Raw genomic sequence first — 11191 nt, 5'->3', positions numbered from 1 at the left:
GCATTGACTGGCTGCGGTTTTTTGGACTGTATGTACTTTAGTTTGATGGCTGCCAACATGAAAGAGCACAGACAGTGCAGCGCTCTGTGTCTGGGCCTGAGATACTTCAGAAGGAGGTGTTGTCTTCGACACAGTCCAGTTTAATCCTCATCCTCCCTTCTGCTAAAATGGGGACTGCCCATTGGTCCAAAGGCCTGTTATTCCAAAATCCCACTGGTTTGAAAAATGTCCCATTGGACTGAAAGCCCTTAAGTTGTTGAAGTTCAGTGACTGCCAGCCCTGTCCATGGTGCTGACACTGCCGTTATTTATGGTGAGGCGCTCCGATTAGGCTACCTCTGTTGTCGTTTGCCCTTCATATCTCAGTGTATTTTGATGGGCTAGGGTTAGTTAATTAGTTAATTAATTAGGTTATGGGCACACTAAAAACTAAGCATTTTATAAACGTTTATAAACGTATAAACGTTTGCATGTCAAACTACACTAAGATATAAAGGGCAAAAAACTCCAGGGAGAGTGTGAATTTTCGGAGCAACGGTCTTTCGGAGTAGTGGGCTTTTGGGTCAATGGGCTGTTGGATGAATGGCATGGCACCACTAAAACTGCTTCTAGGTATGCACTATTGCAACAAATGCACTGTTCACTAGTCTTGCAAATAATTTTTGGAAATTGCCTCTAAAGCAGATATAATCTCACTTCATTACTGTATCCCTCAAAGGGTGGAGCTAGAGCGGTTCAAAACTAACTTGCAAATGTGAATAATTAAGAGGAATTTTAAGAAAAATAATTTACTTTGGTGCAGCCACGGTAAATGCCACTCACTACCTAGCTTGCTATAGCTAATACTGCTATAGGCCAGTGTGGCTAGTTTAAACCTGCTAGCTAGTGTTTGTAACTCAACTTAGCATATTCTACACTAAAATCCTATCTAAAACAGTGTGGGATTGTAAAATTTGAGCAACTCATAATTTTAACCAAGATAAAACAAACAAAAACATTGTTACTATTCAATAACAACAATATATCCCATGTGTCTTAGCCATTTGCCTGTTGTTGAAGCCTCATGGGAGCTGGAGTTGTTGAAGGCTAACAAAAAATTGTTTTTGTCTTTGTAAATTCAACATGGTGCTCAATTTAGTACAGAAGGAGACACACAATAAGTATAAAATATGAACAGACAACCACAGGAACAACTTTTTTAAACAGATGAAAGAAACCCTCTATGAGAAAACCCACACAGTCACATAAACTAGGGCAAAACTAGACTAGAGGCGGCAGTATTTTTGCAAATCTAAGCTATAGAGCTAACCGACATTTTAGCATGGCAAGGGTGTATTTTTCTGTAGCATCACTGGAACAGTTCAACTTTATGGGAAAGATCAATATCAATTTCATGTCTGTGTTTTAAGTGCAACGCTGGAGGTGGGACATGATTTGCCTAGCTTAGCATAAAGATTGGAATCAGGGTGAAACAGCTAAACATACACAAGCTGTACTTGGCCACATATTTAGGAAAATAAAAACAAATTTAAGGGATCCTAACAAAAGATGTGTTTATGAAAAAACAAATAGCTTGAATACATTTTAAAACCTCAAATTTTGATTTCAGTATTGGCCTCAAAAATCCAGTATTGATAGGACTCCATACTTGCAAAATTAAATGCAAAATTATGAAAAACTCAAAATATGTGACAACAACTGCAAAGTTGATCATGAGAACTTTGCAACAGGTTGATATAATAAGTGAAACTGAGGTTTATCGGCTCTGCCAGTTGCTGTTTAACTAATTCAATGAGTTTATTTCTGCCCCAAATGTGGCAAGAGACGTTTTCATAACTAAGCCCGAACACCACAGCAAATGACTGAAAGAACAAGTAGAGAAGCCTTTTGCATAAAGTGCATGACCTGCCTTCTCTCCTATCTTATCTTTGTCATCAGACACAGTCCAGCAGCTTGTTGTTGATAGGCCCCACAGGTATACAGTATATCATGTATCATGTGTTTATGACATGGCTGCGCCACTCATTTTACTGCTTCATTTGAAGTTAACGTTTTTGGATGAGATGTTTTCCTCGTCTCTTTCAGCACACTGCCCCGGTTAGACCTCTCTTTAAATCCTGTGCCCTTTGCAATAGATGTTCATTTATCTATTTTTGCATGTGTATGGGCTTATTTTGGAAAGACCTTGGTCACACGGCAGAAAAGGGGGCTGTGTGAAAAAAGCTGCTTTGCCATTGGTAGCAGCTGTTGCTGCTGAGACACCTCTGAGGAAATGGAGAATTGGACACACACTCATCCAATTTACCATTAACAAGACCGTATTGGATGCAGGGCCATAGGAACATGCAGCTTTGCCTTACGTGGCTCTGTTTAGATATGCTGCTGTTCTTCTTCAGTATGTGCGACTCGGGTTTGTGGCTGTCTTGGCTTCTGCGATAGGAGATCAAAGCGTGATGTACATAGTGATCTTAAGACTGTTAACAGTCATTCAGTTTCAGACGAGGTGCCCTGTATTGTTACACATAAAAAAAAGAAGCATTTGTTGAAATAAGGAATTAAATGGGGCCACAACATGGAAAATGTCACATTTAAGAATAAAACGTAGGGGAACATAACAGTCACTGAAATGAGAAGAATTTCCATGTCTGTGGAAGAATCACTATTAAAACCATCGGTAGGAAAGTCTTAGTTGTAACATGAGATACTTTCGAACATCAAACACTGAAGCTGGTCTACAAAGATCTGCAAAAACGAGAGATTTCCATCCGTTTTATATTTTCCACATTTAAATCTAACCACACCAAGAGAACTAGGTTGTTAAGCTTTTCAACATAGAAACCACCGGTCAGACGAGTATTGACTTCATCCGCCTCCATGATTTCATGCATTAACAAAATGTGTAATTATCTTTTAAGATCTTACGCTACATAAAGCGCACATCTACTTCTGTATACACTCAGCAACTTTTGAATCAGATATTCTTCTCTTCTGTTGAGCAACACCTATGTGTTTTGTTTCTGGCTGGGTAACATTTTTTTTCTCCTTTTATTCCATAAACACACCTCACATTCTTTAGAGGGTGGTGTATCTTGAAATCTCTGTCTTTCAACACATTTTTTTTCAGTTAGGACATAAAGATAACAAAGCATTCTTCTCACCATTTTGCTGGAACATTCAGTTAGTGAAAACAAACAACGGTGTGGTTATTAACTTCAAAAACCAGAAAAACTGGATTCAACTCTGGCCAGTTCACACAGAAACAAAGTTGTCTGGAAACTGCTGATCAGATCGTAACAGTAATGAACCACATAACCTTTTATTTTTCTTTAAAGACATTTTTTGTTTTTTCATCTCTGCAGAGAGGTCGGGGGTTTGTTACAATAAGTGATGCTCATCATGGATAATGAGGAACATAAAATTCAGTGAAAACTAATAGAAATCTATATGACTTTATCATAAATATATAGGTATTGTAGGTTATTCAAGGCCTTTCTTGAGAGACACTTTAGATTATGTGTTTGACCTTTAAATCAAGTTTCCTGAATATTAGAATTAATTATTTCAGCACACTTGAATAGAAGTCCTCTAGATGAGACAATACACCAGATGCTTAACACTTGCTGCATTTTAAATGTTGACGCATGTTTGATTTTAAATTAAAAGTGTTCATGTCTTTGATCACTCGAGTTAAAATGTTGCCGCGATGCTCAGAATGAATCATGATTACTGTGCTGAGTTGAGAACAAGCAAAGTTTCTGTATTTCTCTCAGCTCTGTTTGAAGTGAACACATTTTCTAAAACGGGGAGAGGCAGGGGTGTAATGTTACACGAGAGATGTTATTTGGTAAACACGCAGTTGTCGTCTTACAAACACAAACAGAATCCAATGGAAAGATTAGCGTTGAGGCCCCTTAAACAGCTTGTGAAAAATGAGCCTCCTGTCAACCCTGTTACATAAATGTTTACTAAGAAATACCAAACATTGTGTTCTATTTGTTTTACTTTGCCTCAAGTTTGCCCATTGCCATAGATTAGTCATCCCTAGAGTTAAACACGACTTTGCCAGCAGAACAAACAACTAGTAGCAGACAGCAACCAGAAACAAGTGCATAAAACGGTTGATCCGGGCTGGCGTGTAGCCACATGGCCATTACCCTTCAAGTAGTTTGCTTCAGAATTGGACCAGAGGTCTCCAGAGTTGAGTGGGAGTATTTCATCACTTTATAAGTCTTATCCAAAAGGAGAGAGCTTGGAGCAAAAAAAGTCTAATGGCCCTTCGCTCTCTGAGCAGCCAGAGTAATTCTCATTCCACTTCAATTGCCACAGCGCAGCATCGCTAACTGGCAAGTGAGGCCTGCTGCTGCTGCTGCTGCTGCTGCTGCTTTCTTGGCAAACGGAGAAGTTCTTAAGTGCTAAGCTGTAAATTTGCTTAATTTGACGTGAGTCCGAGGGGAATGGGATCGTTTTCTTTCAGGGAAAAAGCCTGGCATATTGGCTGACAATAAGCTGGAATGGTCCAACATGGTGTTTCTGCTCTGCGACGATGGCTGGAACACACAACGGACAGCGTTTGACAGAGCTGTAAAACCGCTTGATTCTGGCACCAGCGTTGTATGACTCATTCTAATGTTAATACTGTGAAAGCCTTTCAACGGTAATTCCTGTGGAGGAAAATGGTGATTTCCTCCTGAAGTGGCTTAAAGTGGGCCGTGTCTTTGTACATACAAGGAAATTGGTATTTATGCGTGTATGTTCAACTCAAACACACCTGTATTGATCTGTCTTAATAAATTCCTCTTATTCTAAACCACATGAGAGTCTCATTTACATAAAGAAATGTTTGCAAATTATGGTCACCGGGTGCAGGAAGGGTCATTTATTTCTGTTTCTTGACATGAAGCACTCACATTTCAAATATAAGCTGAAGTTTTTTGTCAAAGATACAGTGAAACAAATCTTTTTATTTTTTTTAGGTCAATGCTGCAGTAAATTTTGCAGAATAGAAATAGCAGAACAGACTGAAATAAAGAGGAAATGCAGAATGGTTCGTGAGCTCAGGCAATGTACTAAAATGTACTATTTTGTACAAATTATAATCCATATCTCATCTGAACATTGAATCTTTGCTACATTATATCAATGCATTCACCATCTGCTGGATGGTTTTTCATTATAATTTCTCATTTTAAACCACAAGGTGATATGCACAAGCGTCAACACTGCTGTGATCGTCTTTTTCTGTCTTAAAAGTTAAGAAAAAATCTCTGAAATGATCACATTTTTGCTCTGTGCAGAATTTACATTTTACAAACACAAATTAATCTTTAGCAGCTAAGTGACGACTTAACACTGCAGATGGTGAATGATTGTCAAAAGACGTGTTAATCTAGTTAGCTGTGGTTAATTAATAATTTCCTACTCTGACACAAGCTTGGACTTTATTTGCTTTATCATGATCACCTTACCGTGCTCTGTAAAGATTTTGCAACAAACCTAAGCAATCACGGCTTGCTAGTTATTTTTGCTCTGAAAATATGGGAAATAAGCATCTCTTAAATGTAGCATTCATGTCATTGCTCCCATGCGGTCGACGGTGGCTGGGTGGGAATGAGGGTGAACTTGAAATAGCACGGTTGAGCAGAAATGTGACAACTGTGGTATTTAAAAGACAGCTTGTGGTGGAGTCTTTTTTTTTCTTTTTTTTTTTTTTTAAAGAAAATACTTATGTGTTGCAGCAGATTTGAATGAGAGAGTTAAGTATAGTCTTTGCTTGGTTACATTGTTGCTGAACTGTTGTAAAACTAAAGTAAAGCATTACAATCAGTTTTATTTCTGTTGAATGACTCTTGAATATCACCAGCCCCCCCATGACCATCACGAGTGCCTTTAAAAAGACCGGTTTCAGTATCACAGCTGTGACCTTCATAAAACAGAGCTGGGCAACAGGTGGGCATCATGTGTGTGCTAATCTTCCACATTATGGTTGTTGATAACATACACTGCACAGCCCGCTCAGTTAAAACTCAGTAATTTAATATGGAATACATCAGCAATGTGATATTTGTAGCATGGAAGAAGCAAAGGTTGGGAAGATTCTGCTGATGCTAATTTTAGAAAAAGTCCATCATTCACTTTGGGTTTCTGTTACCAAAAGAATCCTGTGAGTACCGCAGACCCTCCAAAACAAGACATTGGGTGTCCACTGAGGGATTTTGGGATTATTTTTTTTCACTCGCTCTCCTCCTCACTAAGGGCATGAAAATGTGGATTGTATTTCGCTGTGACAATCCATGCCAATTTTGGAGGACAAGGTCAGGGAATGTACAAGCCTTCCCCTTTTTCACAGACCATCCTACTTTATCCATCAATTCTCACACGTGGTTCATGATGGCTAGAAGTTTGGGCTTCTGGACAGCGCGAGAGCTACAAAAAGAAGTGACTCAACAGCTATGATTAGAAAGCTACAGGACTGTGGTGAATTTTCAGTTTAATTAGTATTGAAAATTCTGGATTTAGGGAAACTGAAAACTGTCACCATAAACTAATTTATTAATTAATTTACTGCATCTTTTTCATTGGCGCGGCTAAGACTCTGTGCTGTCATTGGTCTTGCTTGCTTCTGGACTGGAAAAACATGGTTGCTGTTCGGGAAACAATGTGAAATTCACCAAAATAATTTCATTGTTTGTTTTGAGAAGTGGTGAGACTGATTGTCTGGTGAGACTGGTCTGGTATGTATCTGACCAGGCTGAAAACACTTGCAGAGTTCAATCTTGAAGCGAAAAATGAGCTAACTGGACTGTAAATTAGACTCTTGAATTGAAAACCTTTAAACTTATTGTTTTTGCAGGATTCATTTATGGAATTTTGTGTACCCCTGATGTTTATTTTTACAGTGGTTTCTTAAATTGGTCGCCACTATGAGCTCAACAAATCCTCCTTACTTTTGTTATAATAGCAAACAATTGAGCTCGCAAGATGTAGTCTAGATGTTTGAGGCTATTACTCAACTGGATTTGTCAGAAGTATTTCTTGATTCTACCTATTCAGCTTTACAGTAAGTATACTATCTTAGACATAGACATTTCAGCATTTTCCGAAAAAGTAAATACCACTTTTGCCAGTTAATAAAACTGAGTGTTCATTACATTTACATATGTCACGTTTTTGTCTTGTTTTTACACGGATGAGAGAAACAGCGTGTTGAATTTGCCGTGTTAGCAGAGTGCAAAGTTCATTGTGACTGCAGAAAGCCATGAAGAAGACAGTGCTAGACTGTATCCCCCATTATTTTCTTCTCCTTTCACCATCCCCCCCCCCCTCTCCTGCCTGACTGGCCGCTAGCATGCTTCAGGTGTTCCACAGTCAGGCCCTGTGATTAGTCTAATTTGCACAAACGCTGGCGAGCACCGCACCTGTTGCCCCTGCGCCGCCTGCAGCCGCGGTCCCTCAGCGGGCTGACAGGCCTTCCCTCGGATAATCCAATCTCCTCACAACAGCGTCGCTGCTCTCCACCAGCGCAGGACAAGGGCATTTGTTTGTTTTTTTTCTATGTCTTGACTCCCTTCGTGTTCTCATGGCCACCACGCTCCTGATGGCTCATTATTGGGCCATTCATAAATACTGCCAAGCCAGTGCCCACTTCCCTGTTTTTTACAGTCTGACAGTGTTTTTCTTCACCCTGTCTCACTGCACCTTCCTTTACCTGCCAATAAGGTGAGTAAAGCTTTCCTTCAGGTTCAAAAGAGGCCCCACAGCCTCCCACATGACAGCCCACTAGTATCCACGTACTCCATTTGGATTTGAAACGGCGCCAGGAGAAAATCAAGTGACACAGGCCACACAGAGTGGAAGGGTGGGGGGGGGGGGAATGTGATCCCACTTGATTGTTGAGAGTTTATATAGCGAGTGATGACAAAGTGCTTTATGACTTTGCAGTGTTCGCTGGGCCCTGCGATTGAAGCCTTATACAGGCAAAGGCCCCTGGTGACCTTGGCTTGTCAAATGTTCTCATTTTCACCAGGAAGGAGCCAGTGTTCAGCGGCTGCTCAGAGCTGGTAAGCTGCTTTTAGAGAGACAGCCGTGGAGAGCTTTTGGAGGTGACCCATGCTTCTTTACTTTCACTGCTGAAACACTATTGAGGAAACACATCAGTCAGAGAAAAGGCTTTGGCCTGCCCACCCAGTGAATTTTAAGTCTATGTAGACTATAAAACCATGGATATTTTCAAAAAGTCTATAGTCTGCAGCCATGCTAGCGGCTCTGTGAGGCTATACTTAGCATGATATCATGCTCACTTTAACAATGCTAACATGCTGTTTAACTGGTATAATGTTAACCATGGTTGCCACCTTCATTTAGCATATTAGCATGCTAATATTGGCTAATTAGCACTAAACACAAAGTACAGATGAGGCTGATGGGAATGTCATTTGTTTTTTAGAGATTTAGTCATGAAATTCTGACCTGATGGTCACACTAGATAGAAAGTCAAGGGATCACTAAAGTAACTACAACTCATCCTGAGGGGAAAATGAACGTATGTACCAAATTTCAAAGCAATGCAACCAATAGCTGTCAAGAAATTTAATTAAAAAACACAAATGTCAACCTGATGGTGGCGTTAGTGGGAAAAGTCAGGGTACATCATCTGGGAACCATGAATATTAATCCATCAAGTAGATGTTAAGATTTGAAAGCTTTGACCTGATGGTGGTGCTAGATAAAAAGTCAGGGGATCACCAAATTCATTAGGATTCATCTTCTGGGCATGGCACTATGGATATCTATAAAAAGTTTCATGGCAATCAAACCAAGAGTTGTTGGGATATTTCAGTCTGGATTAAAGTGGTGGACCAACCGACCGACTGAGCCAAAAACTGTAGTGTCTCCAGAAATGTGGCATAAACAAGAAAAACTAAATTGCAGGACTTTGAAAAGAACATCTTGACAGAAGGTTAGCAGATTTTCACTGCAGATGGTGATAACATCAGTCCAAACGAGGATTCCCGAGGAGTAAAAGGATATTTCCATAAGGGTAAAGCAACCGGTGGTGTTCCAGAGGCCTGGTCACACATCAAGTATTACATCAGATTGTTCCCAGCTGCATGCCACCTGCATCTTATCTTACAGGGAAGAGGAAGGAGAAGCATTGCATCCTCATGCCCCCTCTTCCTGCATTGTCCATGACCTTTCCTATGCAAATTTTCCCACTTCCCCTTAGAGAGCATCACTGGAGATGTCTGAAGGCTATGTTGGGTGGAGTTTGATGTTTCAAGAACTGGACCTATATTTCTAGGATGTAAATTATTGTGAATCAGTGTGATAAAAAACCAGTAGCTGGACTGGGATTAACGCCTCAATGAGGAGTTTTAAACCATTACAGATGATGTGTGTACAGTGTGGTGCAAACAGAGCCACGGTAGCCCTCTGACTGGCTGCTATGGGCTAACAACCCTTGCATTGATCCAAGGAGACACTCAGCCCTCTAACCTGCTGAGTGCTCAGTTCCAGAGAACAATAGAGTTCAGAGCGCGTCGATACACTATCCTATTGAGTGCTCTCCATTTAGCAGCAAGATTGATGAGGTTAAGGCTCCCAACCGGGGAGCCAAATGGTGTCAAAACCAAGGTGTTGCTTTGGACCAGGGGTCGGCAACCTATAGCACGCATGCCCACGGTGGCACGCGAGGCCATTAAGATGGGCACGTGGAGCAATTCAATAAAAAATATTTTTGAATATACTTTTCAAATTAAAAAAACATTTTTTAATATAAAATATAGCCTATTGGTGAACTAAATAAATTCAAATTAATTTGATTTTAAATAATACTGAAATATCAGTTAGTCCCAAAATACACCATTGTTTTTGACAGCAGGAGAGCGCACACAGTTGACGTGATCTATCATACCCCTCCTCCCCCCTCCCTCTGATCTGCAGCATAGCATTACAGCGGTAGTGAAAACGTAGGATAGCTAGCTACCTTTCTTTTTTGCGTTATTTTAACTGTAACAACCAGATATGTGCTCTCTCTGCTGCGAAAATGTTGTGTATCAAACTGTAAATTTGCGCTGTGTATTGCTAAACATGGGAAGCCAGTCTCCTATGGAGAGTATATAAATGAGGCTTTCCTCAGCAGGAGAGAGGAGTTGATACAAAGAAAATATTTGCTGTTACCTGCTGTGATGAAGTTCCATTGCATTATTCAACAGGAAAATTTGTGAGCAAAAATTTCAAAGTCTGATCTTAATAGCGTGATAGCTGAAGTGGTGAAAATGGTTAACTATCTTGTGCTTCGCTCCCCTTTGGCACACTGTCAGTTCAGATCGCTGCTAGAGGAAATGGACAGTATTCACAAGGATTTGCTACTCCACTGCAGTGTTACACGGTGGAGTGGTGGTAATGTTTTGGAACGGTTTGTAGAGTTCTTTGATGCAATCAAGGCCTTTCTGATCGAGAAGGACTAAGACTACGACGAGCTTGAGGATAAGAAAAGGCTTGTGAAACTCATGTTCTTAGTCACATCACAGATCACAGGCAACTTTAGCAAGTTCAACCTACAGCTGCAACGCGCGGGCTACACAGTGCAGAACACTTGAAGGAGAACAGCATGTCCATGTTTCAGAGGATGGGGATTGAGGAGTTTGAAATGCAGCAGATAGAACTCAAAACATCCTCACTGTGGGTTTCTAAATTCACACAGTTGCACGAAACAATGGAAACCGCTGACATCGATCAAGGGGCCTTCATTCTGGCCTGTTGGGAAGGCTTGCCAGAGACGTTTGACTGTCTCAAGAAGGTGGCCTTCGCAATTATTTCAGCATTTGGATCCACATATATGTGCGAACAGATATTCTCACATATGAAGTCAATTTTGAGTGCAGCTGAGTGACTACGGACCATTCAGAGGCATGTGTCCAACTGAAAGTCCCCAAATACGGACCAGAGATCACACAGCTCAGTAAAGAAAACCAGGGACAAGGGTTGCATTAAATTGGTAATAAATAAATAATAAATAATAAAGTGTGTATATGTGGAGCACAGATCTTTTGGCATGCAGAATCTAGATGAGGAGACAAGCAGCAGCAGTAAATAAATAAGTAGATAAATGCTCATTATGAAAATGAACTGGCACTCGGGTCTGATTTTCTTTTTTTTAAAGTGGCACAGGACATCCAAAAGGTTGCTGACCC

The sequence above is a fragment of the Thunnus thynnus genome, chromosome 6, assembly GCF_963924715.1.
Source record: "Thunnus thynnus chromosome 6, fThuThy2.1, whole genome shotgun sequence".
NCBI classification, from domain to species: domain Eukaryota; kingdom Metazoa; phylum Chordata; class Actinopteri; order Scombriformes; family Scombridae; genus Thunnus; species Thunnus thynnus.
Note: the sequence above shows the minus strand (reverse complement) of the source record.